At 46.8% G+C, this 24,877-nt stretch overlaps 1 protein-coding gene across 2 annotated transcripts in view; it reads right to left on the reverse strand.

Moving 5' to 3' along the window:
- LOC140403995 (synaptotagmin-1-like) overlaps positions 1-22,047 on the reverse strand; it is a 194,246-nt gene extending 172,199 nt beyond the window's left edge. The window contains exon 1 of one of the 2 annotated variants that reach the window (XM_072492323.1): positions 21,922-22,047. The gene's annotated coding sequence lies outside the window, so the exon portion shown is untranslated. Of the gene's footprint in view, positions 1-21,115; positions 21,395-21,921 lie in introns of those variants that run through there. The other variant, XM_072492321.1, reaches the window with a different exon arrangement.
- Positions 22,048-24,877: the final 2,830 nt, after the last annotated feature.

A 24,877-nucleotide genomic window follows, 5' to 3' on the forward strand; every position in this document is an offset into this window, starting at 1 on the left:
ACAGAACGAATACAAGCACATTGAAATAGCAGGCAGTCAAACTGTCCAGGGGCAGCACGGTAGCATTGTGGATAGCACAATTGCTTCACAGCTCCAGAGTCCCCAGTTTGATTCCGGCTTGGGTCACTGTCTGTGTGGAGTCTGCACATCCTCCCCGTGTGTGCGTGGGTTTCCTCCGGGTGCTCCGGTTTCCTCCCACAGTCCAAAGATGTGCAGGTGAGGTGAATTGGCCATGCTAAATTGCCCTTAGTGTCCAAAATTGCCCTTAGTGTTAGGTGGGGTTACTGGGTTGTGGGGATATGATGGAGGTGTTGACCTTGTGTAGGGTGCTCTTTCCAAGAGCCGGTGCAGACTCGAAGGGCCGAATGGCCTCCTTCTGCACTGTAACTTCTATGATAATCTATGATATTGAAATAGACACAGTCAACCAAGAGAGGGCTCATTGCATGTTACGATTGGCAGGTAAACGTGGTCACCGCTTGTGTGTTCTTATTGCACAATACAGCAGTCTCTCGCGAAAAAGCTCCTGGTAACTGGAGCAGTTAATTCTTGCCACAGAAAGGAGAAGGCTGTGATTCAATAGTGCCATTCAGCCCATCTGTGAGCAGTAGGCAGCCACGCAACATTTATGAGTAAAAATGTCAGACGGTGCCCTGAGGAATTTTATTCAACATTCTTTGATGCTGAGGTGATATTTGGATGGGTGACCAAAAGAAGGGGTAGGTTTTTAAAAAAAACAATTTAGAGTACCCAAATCATTTTTTTTTCCTCATTTAAGGGGCAACTTAGCGTGGCAAATCCACCTACCCTGCACATCTTTGGGTTGTGGGGGTGAAACCCACGCAAACATGGGGAGAATGTGCAAACTCCACATGGACAATACCCAGAGCCAGGATCGAACCCGGGACATAGAACATACAGTGCAGAAGGAGGCCATTCAGCCCATCGAGTTTGCACTGACCCACTTAAGCCCTCACTTCCACCCTATCCCTGTAACCCAATAACCCCTCCTAACCTTTTTTGGACACTAAGGGCAATTTAGCGTGACCAATCCACCTAACCTGCACGTCTTTGGACTGTGGGAGGAAACCGGAGCACCCGGAGGAAATCCACGCAGACACGGGGAGAACGGGACCTCGGCGCCGTAAGGCAGCAGTGCTAACCACTGCGCCACCGTGCTGCCCCAAGAAGGGGTAGATTTTAAGAAGTATCTTAAAAGATGAGAGAGAGAGAGCTGAAGAGGTTTAGGGAGGGAGTTCCAGAGGTTGGAGTCTGGGCAGCTGAAGGTATGGGAGCGATGGTGGAGCAATTAAAATTGGGAGTGCACATAAGGTCAGAAGGTGGGTGGGGCGGGGGACAGAGATCTCAGAAGGTTATAGCACTAGAGGAGGTTACAAAGACAAGGGGTTTGAAAGATGAGGATATTAAAATTGTGGCATTGCCTGAATGGGAGCTAATGTACGCCCGTGAGCATTGGGGTGATGAGTGAAGAGGACGCTGGGAGATCTAGGGCACACTTTAAGCAAACGAAAACCGGAACCGAGCACTTGTGATAGTCTCCAGCATTGTTCTTATTGCCAAAGAACAATACAGCACATGAACGGGCCCTTCAGCCCTCCAAGCCTGTACCGGTCACGATACCAACCTTGGCCCAAACTCTCAGCACTTCCTTGTGCCATATCCCTCTAAATCCATCCAATCCATGTGTTTGTCAAGATGCCTTTTGAATGCCGTTAATGTATCTGCTTCTGCAACCTTCCCTGGCAACGCATTCCAGGCACTCACCACCCTCTGTGTAAAAAAACCTGCCTCGCACATCGCCTCTAAAGGATGGAACAATTCCATCAATAGGCATAGCCTACGGAATGAAGGTTGACAAATATGCCCTCTCACTTATGTGCCCCCTCTTTTCTGTCTCTAGTTGCAAAACAATACTTCAATCACTATTCATTAACAATCCTTCATTCACTATTCACCACAGAACGCATCCTATCTGTCTGCATCACAGCCTGGTATGGCAACTGCTCGGCCCAAGACCGCAAGGAACTTCAGAGAGTCGTGAGCACAGCCCAGTCCATCACACGAACCTGCCTCCCATCCATTGACTCCATCTACGCCTCCCGCTGCCTGGGGAAAGCGGGCAGCATAATCAAAGACCCCTCCCACCCGGCTTACTCACTCTTCCAACTTCTTCCATCGGGCAGGAGATACAGAAGTCTGAGAACACGCACGAACAGACTCAAAAACAGCTTCTTCCCCACTGTCACCAGACTCCTAAATGACATTCTTATGGACTGACATGATTAACACTACACGCCTGTATGCTTCACCCTATGCCAGTGTTATGTATTTACATAGCGTACCCTGTGTGTTGCCCTATTATGTATTTTCTTTTATTTTCTTTTGTTTTCATGTACTTAATGATCTGTTGAGCTGCTCGCAGAAAAATACTTTTCACTGTCCCTCGGTACACGTGACAATAAACAAAATTCAAAATCCAAATCCTTAACATGTTCACGATCTAACACTGGTTTCTGTTCCCGCTCTCTAATTGCAGAGTTTCCAATGGCCTGACTCCCGCTCCCCCCCCCCCCCCCCCCCCCCCAACACTGATACTAAGTGGTCACATGTAGCTGACATTCCAAAATCCAACAGCTTCTTCTTTCCTCCATTTCTAACAGTTGCTGAGTTCTTCCTCTGATTGCTGGTGGTGGCAGAAGCATATCTGACAGCGACATCTCTTCACTTTGCTGCATTGGCTCCCAGCAGGTGTGTTTAATAACCAGCTTTGATTCCACCCACATGGTCGTGGGTTGGCTGCTCCCGGATTACCATGGCGACAGTGTGGAGGGGAGCTATAGAACAATAGAACCTGGCCAACCTCTGAAGAGTTCATTCTCAGCCACCGCGGTGGTGGTGCTTAACGTGATGTGCTCAATGCGCTGCCTTGATTTGGGCTTGCGAAATTTCAGAAATTGGAATCTCTACTGCTAATGGAGATTATTCTTTTGTTAAGGAGGGAAATTCCTACTGTAATCTCACAATGTACTAGGTGTCTAAAATATGAAACAATTTGCCACTCTCTTCAATCTCCTGTGAGCTTTCCTTTTAAGAAATGTTTTTCCCGCCCATGATAGTTTGTCACGGAGGTTCATGGTGGAAAATGAAACAATTCCATCTCAGCGCACGGTATCAGCATCAAGCTTTTTGAGATTAAGGCAGAAACTACTTTATATTTCATCATTGGGAATTGTTTGGAGTCATATCATGCACCTTCTGTTCCTCCAACGTCTTCTTGTCCTCTCAGTCACTCCTTGGCCTTTGTTCAGCCATGATATTCCTGGCTCTGAAGTTCTGTGGCCAGTTCCTTTGGCCTTGGCAACTCCTTCCTTGCCATTAATTGCCTCCTCTTTCTCTTTGAATGAGGTCTTGTGGCACAGTGGGTGGTGACCCTTCCTCTGAGCCAGTAGCTCTGGGTTTGAGTTCCACTCTGTTTTGTTACCTGTAAGGCAGGTAATCTGTGCTACTCAACCCAGTTACAGCAGAGGTTTTGGAAGAAGGCTCGGAGTCGTCCAGAAGTTTTACAGAAGGGTCATTGAGCAACACAACTTAAATAACTGCGTGAGTTCTTACTTTAAGAACTGGACTAGTAGAAAGGTTACAACTTTTCTATACACTACAACTAGGCCTGACCACACTAGCAGCCCTGAGCTAAACCGCTGCCTCTGTTCTCCTCACGGTCTAATCCACCCTACAGCCCAGAGGGTTGCTTGCTTCCCCTTTTTATACACGCCAGTGCTCCCGCTAGTGGTCTTTCCATTACCCATCAGCCCCTTCTGTACACACCAAGTAAAGATCACTACACACGCCAGGACTAGATGGCCGCATTGATGATTGTCCGGCCGGGTTGATTATTAACCTGCAAGTCCTCAGGTGGTAAGAGCAAAAGAGTCTCCTGCTCAGCCGCAACTTCTTAAGCTCTAGTCCCTGACAATAGGTTAGCGACCTCTTCCAGGTATAACTAGCTATAGAAAAAGACATAAGCATTGTCATCGGACATGGGTAAGTCTCTTTGAATGTGTCTTTAGTCCCCACCTAGCACTCTCAATTTGTATCATGCCACCTTTATTAGCTTGCACTAACAAACATTTTCAAGGTCTTCTGAGAGTCTTGTCGCTCAGCGAGGTTTCTCAGATAAAAATATCGCTGACCCATCATCGGATTTTCAGCCCATTTTCAAAAGGATATCATTTTTGCCACAAATCAGGTGAGATGGCAAATTTATGCTGAACTATGGCCATTTTGTGTTGGGGATTTGCAGATAATAGAAAATAGATTAGATTGCAACAAGCTCATTTTGCACGGAGCAGCACAGTGGCTAGCACCGTTGCTTCACAGCGGCAGGGACCCGGGTTCAATTCCCGGCTTGGGTCGCTGTCTGTGCGGAGTCTGCATGTTCTCCCTGTGTTTGCGTGGGTTTCCTCCGGGTGCTCCGGTTTCATCCCACAAGTCCCGAAAGACGTGCTTGTTAGGTGAATTGGACATTCTGAATTCTCCCTCAGTGTACCCGAACAGGCGCCGGAATGTGGCGACGAGGGAAATATCACAGTAACTTCATGGCAGTGTTAATGCAAGCCTACTTGTGACACTAATAAAGATTATTATGATTATTATCCCTTTCAACCCCCTTATTAGTGTCCTTCCATCTGCTGTTGAGTGGGTGAATTTCTCTGCCTTTGTGGTGGAAAAGGCTTTAATCTTTCCTTGTCATTTTCTCCCCATCGCATGCTTTTATTGGTCTGGCTCTGACCTGTGAGCATGTAGCTAGTCAGGGAACACAATAAGGGTATTAGTAATGGGGTGTGAGCTCCTGTAAATGGTGCTTCACTTTGCAGCCTCACATGAGTGACTATAGCAGGATTGCATGTGATACGTTCTCTGGGACACACTTTACTCTGGGCAAGTCCCAAGCTTAGCCTGTGAATTAATGTCAGCGTCAAACCATCACAGTCACCTATTCTTCTTCAAAGGGCGACTACGCTAGTTCCATTAACCCTGACCCACAATATTGAAGTCCATTGCTACTAAGATGAATGAACTTTAAAAAGAGAGGAAAAAGACGGCCTTTCATGATCTCTCAGTGTCTCAAAGCCGATGAGGCATCTTTTGAAGTGTAGTCACTGCGTGTGCTGTCGCGCAGAGCAAGAAACCACAAACAGCAATTTGCTTAAGACCCGATCATCTGTTTTTAATGATGTTGGTTGGGGAATGAACATTGGCCAGGATACCAGGGGAAATCCCCCCCCCCCTCTTCTGCAAAATAGTGCCATGGGATCTTTTACACCCACCTGAGATTGCAGATGGGTCTCGGTTTAACATCTCACCCTAAAACGACACCTCCAACAATGTTGTGAGTGACAGGGAACATGTGAAGAATTTTAGATGCAGGATTGTACGTCAGGAGGTAAAAGGGGTTAAAAGATTCCCTCCAATGGAACACATTTATGCTATTTCTATACGCAGTAACTTGAGAGGACCCTCCCCAGGGACACAGTATTCTAAACTACAATGGAGGCTGACATCTATAAGAACAACATGTGGCGTTTCTAACGCTGTGAAACATTCAGAAGTGCTCTTTTGTTCTTGTGAGGTGCAGGACAGAAGCTTCGCCAGATAAAATCTAACGCCCAGCAACATAAGGAGAGACTTGGGCAGGTGACCAAAAGGAGCATCTTAAAGGGAGAGAGAGAAAGCTAGTAAGGCAGAGAGGTTCAGGGAGACGTATTCAGGGCTTAGGGCCTCTACAGGCAACCCCTCATGGAGCGATGATTATCGGGGACATGCAAGAGACCAAAATGGAGAAATGTAGACATCTGGGAGGGTTGCAGCAGAACAAGAACATAAGATGCATTGTTTTTTTAGCAACAGACTCCAAGGCTACCCCAGAATGCTTTTTCTTGTTGGTGTTTTTCAGTCCCCCCCACCCCTTGTTACCATAATTTCCAATCAAAGACAACCTGAAGGAGGAATTTTGCCTGTTTGCCCATGTTTAATCCACGAGTAAAAAAATATATATACATGGTGCTGTTCCTGTCAATAGTCCTTTGAGTCCATTCCACAATGAATTACATCTAGAAACTACAGGGACCTCTGTTATAATGACAAACAACACCATGGGCGCGATTCAATGGGATGAAAACAGAATCCCGTTCTGGGCACGTTTTAGCGGGTGATCCTCAGCACCTGCAGCGCCGACAAACGCCCTACTATTCAACAGTACTTTGCCGTTGGTTTTGGCCCGGCAGGGAATGCCCCACGAAGGCCGCACTTACAGCATTTCCTGCATTGATGACCTCAGCACCCTAGTGCAGGAAGAGTACCCGCGCGTCGGAACGGTCGCCCCGATCTTTCGACCCCTCTCAGCACCCCGCCGCAGCCTCCAGAACCACCCCTACTGAACTCAACTTACCTCTTACGGGGTCCACGAGGCCCGCCACTCGCCCCCCCCCTCGCCCCACCTTTTATGGGCAAGGCACCCTCGGTACCTGGGTGGTAGTGTTAAGGTGCCAGGATGCTGGCTGGAGTGCCAGGGTACCACCCTGCCCAGAGCCCGAATACCCCGGGTCTCTGATGACATGGGAGATGGACGTTTGTGGAAGCCAGTGAGGAACGGCACCCGGCGAGATCTCCCAGGCGCAGCCGGACGGCGAGGAAATGCAGCTCAGACTTATATTTTTTTTACTTTTAAATTTAGAGTACCCGATACTTTCTTTTTCCCCAATTAAGGGGCAATTCAACGTGGCCAGTCCACCTACCCTTCACATCTTTGGGTTGTGGGGGTGAAACTCACACAAACACGGGGAGAATGCGCAAACTTCACACGGACAGTGACCCGGGGCCGGGATCGAATCCGGGTCCTCGGCGCCTTGAGGCAGCAGTGCTAATCGCCGCGCCACCGTGCCGCCGAAGCTCAGACATATTTAAATAAGTCTAATGGCTCAGGTAAATATGCAGTCTGGATCTCGCCCAGCGAGAACGAGAGCGAGATCCAGATCCCGGCATCTGGCGAGATTCCGGTGAATCCCGCGAGACGTTTCGAGCTTTGCAAAACGCGCGAGGGGCCTTTTGCGCGATTCAACGGCCTCGTCGTGTCACCAGGTCAGACGCGAAGGGGCCGGTAAATCGCACCCCACAGCTGGAAAATTAATGAACAGGATGTCTGTTTCTAATCGCTCTCTAATCAAAAGCTTTCAAATGAATTAGCACCATCGATAAAAGTAAGTCGTTACCATAGTCAGAACTCAGGGGCCATGACTTCAAATCCTTCAGTGGCAGGTTTTAAAACTGAACTCAGTAAATCTTTGGGGAATGACGCTAAAAGCTGCCGGACTGCTGAAAACCAATAATAATAATAATCTTTATTGTCACAAGTAGGCTTACATTAACACTGCAATGAAGTGACTGTGAAAGCCTGGCCTACAATCCCACACTTACCGAGGTTCACTCTTCATTGGGCGACAAGGTGTCACAGTGGTTAGCACTGCTGCCTCACAGCTCCAGGGTCCCGAGTTCGATTCCGGCCTTGGGTGACTGTCTGTGTGGAGTTTGCACATCCTCCCCGTGTCTGCGTGGGTTTCCTCCCACAGTCTAAAGAAGTGCAGGTTAGGTGGATTGGCTGCGCTAAATTGCCCCTTAGTGGCCAGGGATGTGCGGGTTAGGTTAAGGGGTTAGGGCGGGGAAGGTAAGGTGCTCAGTTCAGACTCGATGGGCCAAATGGCCTCCAACTGCACTGTCGGGATTCTGTGATTATGCGTTTGCCCTCTTGTGTAACTCGGCATCAACGCTGCTTCACCCACACTCCCAAAGCAAATCAATAGTTCCCTCAGTTTATAACATGCAGGGGCTACAGAACAATTCTGGGGACCTTCAGCGCTTAAGAACTTAAAAATCTAACTCAGTGGCCACATTTCCATTTGCTAAATTGCCTTTTGCAGTGTATCTAAGCAAGGTTCCAGCTGCCTATACGCCTGGAGGAAAAGGAAATTAAACAGAGATATATGGAGCAGACAACACATAATCCAATACTTCTGGCTGTTCTGTCTCCCTTCCTAATTGAGCACTTGCTTAGCTGATAGGTGACCTGCTTCCTCATGTGGACTGGTGTATACGAGACAGAGTGCTAGACAGCTCCAATAAAGCTGCTCCCAGTGCTGTCAGTTTCCGTGGCCTTGCTCCCCCACCCCCGCTCATCCTCCACAATTATCGCTTTTCTAAGTAGGCGGAAAATCGAATCCTTTTTCTCAACAAGGATGTGGCTCTAATTTGGGACAAAGCTGCTAATGGTAGCTTCCTTTCGTTTTTCTCCTGCGCTTTCTTTTTTCCCTTTCTTCTATTGTCACACTGGAGTTGGCGGGGTTAAACAGAAGCGGTTATGGGTTTTTAATTTTTCGGTTAATCAATTTTTACTGGTTGGAGAAAATAACAACGCAAATGAGGAATAAATAACGTACGATATTGCTGAAGATCTAGTTTAACAATCTTGGCCATTCCCAAACGATGTAGATGGTGAGCTTCACAGTATTATGTAGTTTGTACTGATGGAGGGCGGGGCGGGGGGGGGGGGATGCTTGATTACTTAGAGGGAGTGTAGTTGTGTAATTAGAACGATTTGCTGATGTTCCGACTCCAGCAGCCTTTTTCAGACTGAGCCAGAGCATCTGGGCTGTGAATTTGTTGAGGTCAATTGTAAACCCGGAGAACAGATGGCAATCTAGCAGCACTCAATTTTAATTCCGTAATTTCACACAGCACCTCTTCTCCCCAGTTACTCACCCCTCCCACCATTGGACCCCACATAGTAACAACATGTAATGAAAGGGAGGAACGTTTCTGGGGGCAGTGGCCGCGTACTTGCCTGTTTGTTGATGTGCAAAATTTGATCTCAATATATATATTTTTATATAAATTTAGAGTACCCAATTCATTTTTTCCAATTAAGGGGCAATTTAGCGTGGCCAATCCACCTAGGCTGCACATATTTGGGTTGTGGGGGCAAAACCCACACAAACACAGGGAGAATGTGCAAACTCCACACGGACAGTGACCCAATAAAAACAAGAACAGCGCAACGGCCACCAAGATAGAAAATGAAATCCAAAGTTATTGTGGAACTGAACATAGAATTCGATTGTCAAAGCCAGCAGCGGAGTAAAGGAAAATCGAACCAGTCTGCATGTTTAAAACAAACATTTCATCAGTGCCACCTTCGATATGCCAGAGAAAGAGATAAGCATCAACTGACAGTAACCAAGTTCTGCTCCAACAAGGAGACTGCAGCTTCAAAGAAACAAGCCTCATTTTAGGAAGGATGTGGAAGCTTTGGAAAAGGTGCAAAGGAGATTTATCAGGATGTTGCCTGGAATGGAGAGTAGGTCTTACGAGGAAAGGTTGAGGGTGCTAGGCCTTTTCTCATTAGAACGGAGAAGGATGAGGGGCGACTTGATAGAGGTTTATAAGATGATCAGGGGAATAGATAGAGTAGACAGTCAGAGACTTTTTCCCCGGGTGGAACAAACAATTACAAGGGGACATAAATTTAAGGTGAATAGTGGAAGATATAGGGGGGATGTCAGAGGTAGGTTCTTTACCCAGAGAGTAGTGGGGGCATGGAATGCACTGCCTGTGGAAGTAGTTGAGTCGGAAACATTAGGGACCTTCAAGCAGCTATTGGATAGGTACATGGATTACGGTAGAATGATATAGTGTAGATTAATTTGATCTTAAGGGCAGCATGGTAGCATTGTGGAGAGCACAATTGCTTCGCAGCTCCAGGGTCCCAGGTTCGATTCCGGCTTGGGTCACTGTCTGTGCGGAGTCTGCACATCCTCCCTGTGTGTGCGTGGGTTTCCTCCGGGTGCTCCGGTTTCCTCCCGCGGTCCGGGGGTGTGCAGGTTGGGTGGATTGGCCATGGTAAATTGTCCTTGGTGTTGGGTGGAGGTGTTGACCTTGGGTGGGGCGCTCTTTCCGAGAGCCGGTGCAGACTCAGTGGGCCGAGTGGCCTCCTTCTGCACTGTAAATTCTATGATAATCTATGATTAATCTAGGACAAAGGTTCAGCACAACATCGTGGGCCGAAGGGCCTGTTCTGTGCTGTATTTTCTATGTTCTATGTTCTAACTAAGCGGGAGCCATTTGTGGCGAATGATAATTGCGGCCATTTGAATGCGTTCATTCCGATCACCAGCGAGCTGACCAGCAAGAAAATGATAATGATGTGTAGTGACATGGAGAATGACGGAAGTGTTAGTTCTTAGTAAACTAAGTAAACTATAGTGTTCAATTCTGGTCGCCACACTATCAGAAGGATGTGGAGGCTTTAGAGAGGGTGCAGAAGAGATTTACCAGGATGTTGCCTGGTATGGAGGGCATTAGCTATGAGGAGCGGTTGAATAAACTCGGTTTGTTCTCACTGGAACAACGGAGGTTGAGGGGTGGCCTGATAGAGGTCTGCAAAATTATGAGGGGCATAGACAGAGTGGATAGTCAGAGGCTTTTCCCCAGGGTAGAACTGCCAGTTACTAGGAGGCATAGGTTTAAGGTGCAAGGGGCAAGATTTAGAGTAGGTGTACGAGGCAAGTTTTTTTACACAGAGGGTAGTGGTTGCCTGGAACTCGCTGCCGGAGGAGGTGGTGGAAGCAGGGACAATAGTGACATTTAAGGGGCATCTTGACAAATACATGAATAGGATGGGAATAGAGGGATACGGACCCAGGAAGTGTGGAAGATTTTAGTTTAGACGGGCAGCATGGTCGGCACGGGCTTAGAGGGCCGAAGGGACTGTTCCTGTGCTGCACTTTTCTATGTTCTCTGTTCTACAGTGAATGAAATGAAATGAAATGGAAATTGCTTATTGTCACAAGTAGGCTTCAAATGAAGTTTCTGTGAAAAGCCCCTAGTCGCCACATTCCGGCGCCTGTTCGGGCACACAGGACAATATGAATTAATGAAGGAGCAACAGCCATGGGAGCTCCCACAGGAGACATATATTGTGCGGCATCTCCACGAGCTCCTCAATTGTAAATATTCTCCCTTCAAAGGCAGTACAGCTCTCAGGGCAATCAGTGCAATGTGATCATTCCTAATTAGCAAGAACTAACTGTCTGAAAATGAATCTCCTTTACAAATCCCTTTCTGTGTCTCTTGATCTGCAAGGAATCTTAATACGACAGCACAGGAAGGTTGTGCGAGAGTGACAGTGATTGGAGATTAAAGAGGAAAGTAAGTGTGGATGGTGGGGGGAGGGAGGAAGAGGGAGGGGGGCAGTTCTGTGCATTTAATTCAGGGACTCACTGAAGTGAGACTAGGCAGACATAGTTACAAGCTTGCCAGAAAATGGTTGGGAGTTCTTAATTTCTATTTGCATAAAGCAATGTGCGGAGTCTGCACGTTCCCCCCGTGTCTGCGTGGGTTTCCTCCGGGTGCTCCGGTTTCCTCCCACAGTCCATAGATGTGCAGGTTAGGTGGATTGGCCATGCTAAATTGCCCTCAAATCTCCAAAAAATGTTAAGTGGGGGGTCTCTGGGTTACGGGAATAGGGTAGATTCGTGGGCTTGAGTAGAGTGCTCTTTGTAAGGGCTGGTGTAGACTCGATGGGCCCAAAGGCCTTCTTCTGCACTGTAAATTCTATGATTCTATAATGACAATATCAAAAGGAATTGGGACTGTTCCTCCAATTCCTAGCATGAATTTGAACTCTGAGGACTTGTTGTTGAATGGAAAAAGCATTCACCTAAAATGTTTTAAAGAATAGAGGCTGTACACCAATTCCTGGGTCCCTCTATACCAATAGTACGGATGCCGAAATTGAAAAAAAGAATAATGCTGGAAATAGGCTGCAGGTTGGGTACCATCTGTGACGTGAGAAACAGAGTGAATGTTTCTGGCCGATGTTCTGACGAAACGTTATCGACCCGAAATGTTAACTCTGAGTTTCATTCTCCACAGGTGCTGCCTCACCTGCTGAGTATTTCTGGAATTTTCTGTTTTGTTCCTGGGGTATCTTAATCGCAGCTACTTTCTGCTTGAAAGAGTTTCTAGTTACAGCTCCGCTCCGTTTCCTGGTGCTGGTGCAAGTGCTAATCCATTTATTTTAAATGGATTAATGCCGCCTCTAAAATAAGCAGAGAACTGAATGCCTTACGAATATATTAAGCGCCTGCTCGATAAAATTAACAACAGCAACCTCCTGAGTCGGACTCCAGCAGTATTTCCGATGAGTTATAATGGGTCAAAATAAACATATTTAACGGATGATTCCAAATTGTATCCAGTATTTTGTTTACTTCCATGTCAGTGAAGCTTTAGTCGTTGATAGCACCCTCGTTCTCCTCGCCAATCAATGTCCATTCATTATAAACACATTGAATGTTTGTTCAGGGGAATAGATAGAGTAGACAGTCAGAGACTTTTTCCCCGGGTGGAACAAACCATTACAAGGGGACATAAATTTAAGGTGAATGGTGGAAGATATAGGGGGAATGTCAGAGGTAGGTTCTTTACCCAGAGAGTAGTGGGGGTATGGAATGCACTGCCTGTGGAAGTAGTTGAGTCGGAAACATTAGGGACCTTCAAGCAGCTATTGGATAGGTACATGGATTACGGTAAAATGATATAGTGTAGATTTATTTGTTCTTAAGGGCAGCACAGTAGCATTGTGGATAGCACAATTGCTTCACAGCTCCAGGGTCCCAGGTTCGATTCCGGCTTGGGTCACTGTCTGTGCGGAGTCTGCACGTCCTCCCTGTGTCTGCGTGGGTTTCCTCCGGGTGCTCTGGTTTCCTCCCACAGTCCAAAGATGTGCAGGGTAGGTGGATTGGCCATGATAAATTGCCCTTAGTGTCCAAAATTGCCCTTGGTGTTGGGTGGAGGTGTTGAGTTTGGGTAGGGTGCTCGTTCCAAGAGCCGGTGCAGACTCAGGGGGCCGAATGGCCTCCTTCTGCACTGTAAATTCAATGATAATCTATGATTAATCTAGGACAAAGGTTCGGCACAACATCGTGGGCCGAAGGGCCTGTTCTGTGCTGTATTTTCTATGTTCTATCAAGTTTCTTTATCTGACAATTCAAATCCGCGCTGTTTCTCAATCCATTGCAATCATTTCTCTAAGACCCTTTGAAATCCTCGCTAAATTAAACCGCTGCGACATATTTTTTCAACCACCTTCGATTAGGGGAATCATCATCCGCAGGAAACCTCGAGCATACCCAGTGAGATGAGTATCCCAAGGGACTGTGTTTACACGTTGTGGCAAGGCCTGTGCGCCCCTACCCTCGTGACTGCTGTGGTGGCAGTGGTAACACTCCTGGTAGGGATGCTAAATCAAGATAGGTTGGAAGGAAGCAGGCAGACGAAAGACACCACCCGTCATAGCAAATAGGAGCAGGAGGAGGCCATTCGGCCCTTCGAGCCTCCTCGCCATTCATGATGATCATGGCTGGGCGGCACACTAGCACAGTGGTTAGCACTGTTGCTTCACAGCTCCAGGGTCCCAGGTTCGATTCCCAGCTTGGGTGGCTGTTTGTGTGGAGTCTGCACGTTCTCCCCGTGTCTGCGTGGGTTTGCTCCGGGTGCTCCGGTTCCTCCCACAGTCCAAAGCTGTGCAGGTTAGGTGGATTGGCCAATGCTGAAATTGCTCGTTAGTGTCCAGGGATGTGCAGGTTAGATTAGGGGGTTACTGGGATAGGTGGACCTGGGTAGAGTGCCCATTCGTAGGGTCAATGCAGACTCGAATGGGCTGAATGGCCTCCTTCTGCACTGCACAGATTCAGGGAGCACACTGGGGGTCTGGAGAGATGACTAAAAGTGCAAAGATATTTTAAGATTGATTTTGATGATGAAGAAAGATGTACGTGGATCAAGGTATCTAGGTGAAGAGGTTTCAGACTATGGGGTGACGTGACTGAAGGCTGCGCCATTGATGGTAGAGTGGGAAAATGTGCAATGATTGATAGAGGAGTAGGGGATGGGAAGGGGGGTGGAATGTGCCATCAATTCAGGTAGATGGAATGCAGACTGGTATGTAAAGAAGTGGCAAGTAATATTTGTGCCTCACAAGTGTCAGGCAATGACCATCTCCAACAAGATAGTATCTATTATTCCTTTACATTCAAAGGCACAACCATTGCTGAACCCCAGGGGTTACCACCGGACAGAACTTTAACTGGACCAGCCATATAAATACTGTGGCTACAAGAGCAGGTCAGAATCCTGTGGCAAGAAACTAACCTCCTGATTCCCCAAAACCTGTTCACCATCTATAGGCACAAGTCAGGGGTGTGATGGAATACCAAGGCTCCTTAGGCAGCACCTTCCAAATTCGTGACCACTACCATCTAGAAGGACAAGGGCAGCAGATACTTTTGGGAACCCCACCACCTGGAGGTTCCCCACCAGGTTACACACCACCCTGACTTGGAAATAGATCGCCGTTCCTTCACTGTCGCTGGGTCAAAATCCTGGAACTCACTCCCTAACAGCACTGTGGGTGCACCTACACCACAGGGGCTGCAGCCCGTTCAAGCGACAGTCCAGTACCACCTTCTCAAGAGCAATTTGAGATGGGCAATAAATGTTGACCTATCCAGCGATGCCCACATCCGTTGAAAAACAGAGAATCCCGCCGGCGGAGAATCTCGCCAAGGATATTTGATGTGCACATGAGAGGGTGAATTGGGTCTGAATTTAACATCCCATGTACAACAGGGCATCTCTACCAGTGCAGTACTTCACCAGTCCTGCAGGGAAGTGCCAGCCTAGATTCTGGATAAAGTCCCTGGGGTGGGAAATCACAAGCTTCTGGCCGAAGAGCATGAGTGCGACTGATGATCCAACGCTAACACCAAAAGCTGGAGTTCATATAAGGTGCAATTCAAGAGTACAGCAATGGAAATGTCAAAGTGGAAGTAACAAAAGTGCGAATAATTGTAAACGGGGCAGTTAAGTTTGGAGCAGAGGCAGTGACCTACTGGACTGGGTGATGAGTCGGGTGTGGTATTGGAAGGTCACCTCAGGATTGTGCAGGACACCTACTTTCCAGTTCTACTCGAACCAATGGACATCTGAAAGGGGGATGGAGTTGGAATCTAGTCTGCTGTTTCAAGCAGAGGTCAAACAGGCCGACTTAGGCTCGACAACACTGAGTCGCAAGCAACTATATTGCAGCAATGATCGCAGGGATTTTGCTTTCAAGGAAGTTGAATTGCAGAGGGAAAGTCAGAAGGGTACAAAAATAATAAGCATAGTTCGGTCTGACTGTGAACTCATGTCTGTTGACGATCATTGAGAGTGAAGACAATAGATTATCCTCTTTGAGTCCTCAGCTATGGTGAGGAACCTAGTTTGCCACATGTATAGACTAGAAAAACCACAAAATGAGAGCAGGGACCAGCGAAACATGCGCACATGTGCTGGGGCTGCGAAATTTTGGAGAGATTCTGGGCGGGAGTGTTTGCGGCCTTAGCAAGACCAGTGGGGGAGGAGGTGGAGCCGGATCCTTTGGTGGTGATATTAGCGGTTTCGGAGAAGGAGGGGAGGAAGGCCGATGTTGTGGTCTTCGCCTCTCTGATTGCCCGGCGACAAATCGTATTGGAGTGGCAGTCAGCATCGCCACTGTGGGTAGCGGCCTGGCTGGGTGACCTGTATGATTTCCTTCGGCTGGAAAAGAACCAATACGAGTTAAGGGGTTCGCTGGAGCGTTTTGAGGCAAGGTGGGGATGCTCGTGACTGTGTTTGAGGAGTTGTTCGTCGTCGGGGGGGGGGGGGGTGAAAAAGGGGGAAAATATGTACAAACTGTATAGTCGTTTGTTGGGAAGCCTGTTTCCCGAATTGTTTATGTGTTGTAGCTTTTTATATAGGTTTGTACTAAAATACATTTAAAAAAAAAGACAAAACATGCAACAGCCTGAAACCAGGGGCGGGATTCTCCGCCGGCGGGATGCTGGGGGTTTCCCGACGGCGTGGGGCAGCCCCACAATGGGAAACCCCATTGACCGGCCGGCGTGAGGGAGAATCCCGCCGGCGGGGTGAAGCAGAAATGTGGGGCGGCGGAGACTCCAGCCCCAGATCTTCACATTCGGGGAGGATATCCCAGAACTTTCAGTGGGATGGGAGAAGAAGGACCTAAATTGGGAAAATATTAAGAATATCACTAGTGTCTTCACAGGAACAGATCTTTACTGAGTAGTATTTCCTCGTTGTTTAGCTAATTATTATTACAGCTGCTATAATTCACTGTGTGCAGAGAAGGAAAAGAAAGACTTGTATCATATAATGGCATTCACAACTTTACAATGCCCCAGAGTGCTTTACACTAAATGAAGTACTTTCTCAAGTACAATCACTGGTAATGTTGGAGTGTGACAGCCATTTTACCTCCAGCAAGGTCCCACAAACGGCAATGTGATAATTATTTTTTTTAACTGATGGTTGAATGGCTCCACTCGAGAGGGCAGATGGAGCACGGACTTAAAGTTTCATCCAAAAAAGGTCCAGGCATCCATCAGGATTGGAATCGTTTGTGTAACTGTACAGAATTGTTTATCCTGCAGGCTTAAAGTAACTCATCATAAAACTACTGTAAGTTGTGAATCTCTTTATATAAATACAGGTCCTTCTTTTCCTTCTTTGCACACAGTGGATGACATTGCAGAAGGAGGCCATTCGGCCCATCGAGTCTGCACCGACCCTCTGAAAGAGCACCCTACCTCGGTCTACTCCCCCACCTATCTCCGTAACCCCACCCAACTAAGGGTCAAATTAGCTTGGCCAATCCACCTAACCTGCACATCTTCGGACTGCGGGAGTGAACCCGCGCGGACACGGGGAGAACGTGCAAACTCTACACAGACAAGGCCGGAATTGAACCCAGGTCCCTGGTGCTGTGAGGCAGCAGTCATAGCTGTAATAATAATAAGCTAAATAGCAAGGAAGTACTAATCAATAAAGATCTGTTCCTCTGGCAGTACCAATGATATTCTTAATATTTATCCCAATTTGTGTCGTTATTCTCCTTTTCCACTGAATGTTCTGTAATACTCTCCCCGAATGTGAAGATCTGTTATTTGACTGTTGTTTGTTTTTTCCAATCTATACATGTGGCAGACCAGGTTCCTCACCACAGCGGGGGGGGGGGGGGGGGGGGGACTCAGAAAGGATAACCCATTGTCTTCACTCTCAATGATTATAAATAGATATGAGTTCCCAGTCAGACAGAACTGTGCTTATTATTCCTGTTGCACTTCTAACTATTACTTATTCATGACATCAATCTTTACTCATTGTATGTCTGTAGGAGAGTTTTTATTCATTTAGCAGGGTTGGGATTATGTACCATATATAACTGCAAAGAGCTTCTGTTTAGTCAACAGGGCAAAAATTAGTCACTGTGCATTTGTATAGAGTTGTTGTTTATTCAGTAAAGGAAGGAGCCCTATATTCCTATTTGTATTCCTCTGGGGCTAATATTCCAGTTTTGCAAGACCATCTGTTCCTCTTGGTCTCTCTGTCACACATCTATCCAAGACTGCGGGGACTCCGACCATGTTTCTACGAAACCAATTTCTAGGAAGTGTATGACGGTAGCTGGGAGTAATTTTCCCTGCAATTTTCAACCACTCTTTTAGAAGGCAATTGACTTTGGGTTCATGCTCTACTGCATTACTTTGAGTCACAAAGCCTTTTGAAATACTTACTTCAAACATGGCAATGTTATCGTGATTGGCAACACAAGGTGATAATAACTGTACCATAGGGATAATTCTAAATGTATCTACGTGTCAGAGATAGGGGTACAAGATTATGGGCCCCAAAAATAACTCACATTTATATGCAACAAATAATGTCCCAAGGCGCTTTATAGGAATATAATCAGAAAAGAAAATTGACATTGGACAAACTAAAGAGGTATTAGGCCAGGTTTATCAAACTCTAGGTCACAAAGGTAAGTTTTAAAGAGCAAATTAAGGGAGAGGGAGGTAGCTGGGGCCGTTTAGGGAGGGAATTCCAGAAATCGAGGCCACACTAGTGGTGAATCGATGTAAACGTGGGACTCAGGAGACCAGAATTGAAAGCGTGCAAGGACCTTGGCGAGGTTGTGGGCTGGATGAAGTTACAGCAATAGGGAGGGGGGCAAGGCGAGAGAAAAAGTTGAAGGCAATGATGATAATTTCAAAATGACCCTCTTCCTGTTTCCAAGAGGAAGGTGTTATGGGCTAGGGCTTAGAAACTCCAAAGTGTATTAAGAAGCTCACCTGACCTATAACGTTTTTGCTGAATTTGGCTGGGATAAGCACAAGAGTCTTCACTTCAGGTGTGATTCAAACTTCCGAGACACTTTCATCAAAACTAAGTTTATTATAAGAATGTAGTTAACATATATATAACACTTAGCAAGAATTTGTTATCAATTACAAATATGAAAAAAATACAACAGCTACAGTAATCTGTGTATATAACTCTTAATGAATCCCCCTTAGTAGCTGTTCCAATTCAATACAAAATACAATAAACCTTTCAAAATACAATAAACATGCCCCTTTCAAGGGCGTGGCCCAGCACACTGTAATCTCACTTGAATGGGACTGGTCCTTGCCCTGAGATCCAGCCTCCAACTAGCAGATTCAACACTCCTTCCGGAAAGCAACTCTCTCTTTTAAAGTTCCCAAGGCGGTTTGCCACGCCCAATGTGTTTCAGTTCCCTGGAATAGCTTTAAAATGAAAACACAGAAAACGGGGAAACACTGTTTCTCTTCTGCAGTCCAAACCAACAAACTGAAACTGAAACCCCAAAACCTAAACCCCCTCTCACCTGACAGCCACATCCCAGCTCCACCCACAAATTACATCACTGAAGCCGTGCTACAAGCCATGTGGTCCAACAAAACCTTTCATAAAGAGACACTCACGTGACAAAGGAGATTATTAAAGCTCCACAAGATTGCAAGATTCATAGAATCGCGACCATGCAGAAGGAGGCCATACAGCCCACCGTGTCTGCACCGACCCTCTGAAAGAGCACCCTACCTAGGCCCACTCCCCACCCCTGTAACCCCACCTAAGGGACACTAAGGGGCAATTTAGCATGGCCAATCCATTCTGGCGAGAAAGTGCACCAGAAACTCAGCAGACACGGGGAGAAAGTGCAAACTTCACACAGTCACCCGAGGTTGGAATTGAACCCGGGTCCTTGGCGCTGTGAGGCAGCAGTGCTAACCACGGTGTCGCCTTCTGGATGTAAAGGAAGACTGCCCCATTAGAATCCGGCTGTTTAGCACAGGGCTAAATCGCTGGCTTTGAAAGCAGACCAAGGCAGGCCAGCAGCACGGTTCAATTCCCGTAACAGCCTCCCCGAACAGGTGCCGGAATGTGGCGACTAGGGGCTTTTCACAGTAACTTCATTTGAAGCCTAGTCGTGACAATAAGCGATTTTCTTTCATTTCATTTCACATAATCCCTACAGTGCAGAAGGAGGCATTCTGCCCATCTAGTCTGCATCGGCCCTTCGAAAGAGCACCCTACTTAATAATTGCCCAGGCTTCTAGTTACAGGTGAAAATGACAGAATGAAGTTGTCAGTCGTGTTGCTGTTTACCCTTGCACATGTTAAACCCTGTTGTGAAGAGCCCTATAAACAAGAATTGACTAGATAATTCCTCCAATAAAGACGATAGATTTCACCTATTATTTGCGGTGACTAAGCTTTGCGGTGATTGGTCCCTCAGCTACAGTGAAGACTTCAACTGGTGCCCTAGGGGTGGGTAGCACATGGACCAGCGGCCCTTCATTAATTACCTCGCATGGGTGATTGCACATCACGTGTGCGCCGAGAAAACGGTCTATTCGACTGGTGAGGCATCATAGGCAAAACCTGCCACTGGTCTCTCTAACTGATGGCCCTGCTCACGCACTTCCCAGCATCTGTCAGGGGGTTAGGGATGTGGCGTTGATCCGGATTGGGACCCTCCCCCTTCAACGCCACTCCACCCCCCCCCCCCCTCCCCATCCCTTGCTATGGGGCACTGACCTCAACTGGTTGAACTGCTGCTGTCACCCATGAAGCCTGGGCTATTGGAACTTGATTCGAAGTCCAGTAAGATCCAGCAGTGAAGGAGTTAAACGTCTGTCTGACAAGGGCACAACAATACAGAATCTGGAAAGGGGGACTGTTTTAGGTGCAGCGAGATCTGGAGAAAATCAGGCTGATACAATGAAGATCTTGCATCCCTGACACTTCTCCCCCAGCAGGAATCATCGCAACCATGTTGCAAAGGCTGCTCCTAACCATCTTCCAGCCTCAAACTTTACAGATAACAGCTGGGAGAGCCTGCACGCCACTGGGCACTCAATTATTTATCCAAACATTCAGGGTTTTTTTTTTAGAAAGCGCACGATTATTTCACTAAACGCTCTATCCAACTCAATTCCCAACAATCTGCTTTGGGACGGGTACAGCTGCCCAGCTCCAGCACCTTGAGACCCAGCGTTGCCTTAAAGGGTGCCATCCAAATGTAATCTGGGGGCAGAGTAGGAACCTAACCCCCCCCCCCCCCCGGGGGGAGGTCAAGGACTCCACCCCAAAACAACCCCCACCTCCCTCCTCCCGACTCCAGTCCAACACTCGTCGGCTGTGCCCTGTTGCACATCTCGAGTTAAGTAAATTTGAGCAAAACCCAGGTTACGTTCAGGAGCTCCACCCCTGCGGTAAGAAGCAAATCCGAAAATAATTACACCTCTTTGCAAATCTGGTGTTTAAAAATCCCTGAGCCGAGAGGGCATTACTGGGAGGGCGGTGCCATGTATCTATCAGACAGACACACACATACACATAACTGGATGAATAAAGACTATTATTTTGCCAAAAACCCTCACAAAGGACTCGAGTTCAGGGAGTGGAGATATTCAAATCTTTTTTTAAAAATCATGTATCTGTGCAAAAGCCATCAAACAGCAACAGTAACAATCAAATCTCACAAGGAAAACACACAGCTTGTTTGCTTAACAAGCTCCTGCTAATAATTTGGTTGCTAGGCAGCTAATTAATACAAAAGGTCCATTTCCCTTACCTTGGGTGGTCTTTGTGGAGTTTCTTGCCCCCCTCCTCCACACACCCCGTCCCCTTCCTCCTTTATAAAAAAAAATCCGGCACAAATTCTTTTCAAAGAAGTGTTTAGCTGGTGCTACAGGTGGGTTTCTGCCTTGCCTTCCTCTCTGTCTGAGCTTGGGGCTCACTTCCTCCAGTGGAGCTGTCCAGAGCTGGGAGGTGCTGAAAATCTCTGCTGCTTGTGTGGTGTGGGGGCTGGACGGGAGCATCCGGAGTAACAAGCACCTGCAGGGTGGTGTGGGGCTGGGTGGTGATGGGGAGGAGACAGCACTCAGCTCGCCCTCTCAGACTATACCATCCTCCCGAGGGTGGAAGAGGGAGGAGGGACGAACCAGCAAAAACAAAACCGAAACCGACCAGCCAACTTAAACCCCCTCTCTTTCTGCCAAAGATGCCTCAGCCCTCTTCACAGCTGACACAACCTGTTTTCCAAAGCTCAACAACTTCCACCCCCCCCCCCCAAAAAAAAAAATGGCTTGGCGTAATATTAGAGAGACTGACCACAGTTAAGTCACAATTAAGTTACTGCCGGGAATTAGTGTCCAGTATTTAATGCCATGCTTTGTTAATCGTACACTTCAACCTGAAGGTGGATCCTCCTCCTCCTCCACGAAAATCTATTCCTCCAAATAAGATGAAAACACTGAAATAATCAGAAACAGTCACAACGTAAAGTGAGAGAGAAAAGACAGGTTGATTGAGTGGAGCCTTGGACAGGATTATTGAAGAATGCCCCCCCCCCAAAAAAAAAATATTCTGCTGCCTTACCTCTTTATATATGCTGACACAACTGCTTCATTTTTGCAGTAATTTCATTTCAGATTTCTCATTTGTCTCTCTTTGCAGCTAACCTGGAGATACCCACACTGCTCGACTGGAGATCTGTGCAGTCGCTGATGTCAAGTGGGCGAGGTTAACAAATAAAGCTGCCTGCCCCCCTTCATTTTCCAAATGCTGTGCATTGTTTTCCAGTCCATCTTAACCTAATCTTCTGATCCATCAGGAAAAGACAGCACTCACAGAAACAGAGTCGACTGTGGCGCAGGGTATTTTATAAAAATAAAAATTTGGGGGGGGGGGGTATGAGCATCATAGACAAGGCCATCGTTCGTCACCCATCCCTAACTGCCCCCTGAGAAGGTGGTGGCCAACCGTCCTCTTCAACTACAGCAGGTCATGTGGTGCAGGTACAGCCGCCGGTTGATTTTCTGCAGGGTTTGATACAACTCAGTAGCTTGCTGGACCATTTCAGAGCACAGTTTAAGAGTCAAGCGGATTCGCTGTGGGTCTGGAGTCACATGTAGGCCAAACCGGGTAAGGACGGCAGATTTCCTCCCTTGCTTCCATCGGTTAACCAGATTTTTTACAATAATCAAGTGGTTTGATGATCATCATTAATGAGACCAACTTTACATCCCAGATTTATTAATTGAATTTAAATTCCTCTGCCTTGGTGGGATTTGAATTTAAATGTTCAGAGCAGTAGTTGGAGCCTCTGGATTACTAGTCTACCAACTTTAGGCTAATGTGCTTCAATATGGGAGAAACCTTAGGGACATTTGCTGACCTGAGTGTAGGGTGAGCGTGAGTGAGTGTAGTTTATGTGTTGTACTTGAATGTGTCATCAAAGGGGAAAGCAGCCTGTGGTCATCTGTGACTATAGTGACTTTACCGTTATATCTATGTATTTGCGTGCATGTTATATTAAATCATTCATGAAGCACTTTTCACCATTTCAGTACATCCCAAAGATAGCGAAGCACTTTTTAAAGTGTACTTGTTATTGTAATCATAGAATTTGATTCCCAGCTTGGGTCACTGTCTGTGTGGAGTCTGCATGTTCTCCCCGTGTCTGCGTGGGTTTCCTCCGGGTGCTCCGGTTTCCTCCCACAGTCCAACGATGTGCAGGTTAGGTGGATTGGCCATGCTAAATTGCTATTAGTGTCCAAAAGTGTTAGGTGGAGTTACTGGGTAATGGGGATAGGGTGGAGGTGTGGGCTTAAGTGGGGTGCTCTTTCCAAGGGTCGGTGCAGACTTGATGGGCCAAATGACCTCCTTCTGCACTGTAAATTCTATGATAATTCAAATACCTTACGGAATTACAATGGTTAGCATTGTTGCTTCACACCGCCAGGATCCGAGGTTCGATTCCCGGCTTGGGTCACTGTCCGTGCAGAATCTGCACGTTGATTTTATTAATCGGCAGAGCAGACACGAAGGTTAGGTTCTGAGTTTGCACAGACCGTGTTCATGCATTTACTCTTTGTTTGCAACCCGCCTCATCACTGCCTCCACCTCCAATGTGTTTGGAAAAGGCAGTTACGGTTATGGGTGGCACGGTAGCACAATGGTTCGCACTGTTGCTTCACAGCGCCAGGTTCGATTCCTGGATCACTGTCTGTGCAGAGTCTGCACGTTCTCTCCGTGTCGGCGTGGGTTTCCTCCGGGTGCACCAGTTTCCTCGCACATGTCTCTAAAGATGTGCTGTTAGGTGAATTGGACATTCTGAATTCTCCCTCCGTGTACCCGAACAGGTGTCGGAGTGTGGCGACAAGGGGATTTTCACAGTAACTTCATTGCAGTGTCAATGTAAGCCTACTTGTGACAATACTAAAGATTATTATTATTTTTTCATTTGAATATATGTTTAATTGGCAGCTTATTTGGAGTTTGAGACAAACATTTCAACTTAATTTTTCCTAATCAAATTACTTCTCACCCTCTGCTCGTCAAATTAACCATCAGAGAGTTTTAGGCCAGAGGGAGACTTTGTTAATGATCGGCAATAAATTACCATATAAATGTTCATATTCAGACTTCTTCCGTCTGGTTCAATTTTCATTGCATTTCAGTGCAGCAGATGTCTGTTGTTTTTATATCTTCCAAAGAGGGATAGTTAAGCTTGTAACTACTGAAGATATGCAATATATCACTCTTTCAGTTACTTATCCATTTATTCATCTGTTTATATGTTGATAAGCTAAGCCATAGTCCCATCGTTCTACTTACTTCCAAAGTTCAAGGCAATTATCTGAAGACAGTTGATATAAGCGGTGTGCCGTAGCATAGAAATGAAAGGTTTCCATTTGAACCCGGTACTCATAACAAATGAGCTAGATATTGGGTAGGTCGAGGCACACTCTGGTTTATGGGAGGAGGATTCACGAGAAGCTGAATCATAGTAAAATATCTATAGAAAAACCTGCAAAATTAAAAACTAAAATATTCCTTTCCCAGAGTTACAAAGCCAATGCGCAGAATGCATGGGGCAAGCCTCTAAACCAACTCCTTGCTTGCTCCAAAAAACAATTCATAGAACAGTACAGCACAGAACAGGCCCTTCGGCCCTCAATGTTGTGCCGAGCTTTGTCCGAAACCAAGATCAAGCTATCCCACTCCCTGTCATTCTGGTGTGCTCCATGTGCCTATCCAATAACTGCTTGAAAGTTCCTAAAGTGTCCGACTCCACTATCACAGCAGGCAGTCCATTCCACACTCTAACCACTCTCTGAGTAAAGAACCTACCTCGGACATCCCTCCTATATCTCCCACCCCGACTTATAGTTATGCCCCCTTGTAACAGTTACATCCACCTGAGGAAATAGTCTCTGAACATCCACTCTATCTATCCCCCTCATCATCTTATAAACCTCTATTAAGTCGCCTCTCATCCTCCTTCACTCCAGTGAGAAAAGCCCTAGCTCCCTCAACCTTTCCTCATAAG

This window comes from Scyliorhinus torazame, chromosome 29 (genome assembly GCF_047496885.1).
Source record: "Scyliorhinus torazame isolate Kashiwa2021f chromosome 29, sScyTor2.1, whole genome shotgun sequence".
NCBI lineage: Eukaryota > Metazoa > Chordata > Chondrichthyes > Carcharhiniformes > Scyliorhinidae > Scyliorhinus > Scyliorhinus torazame.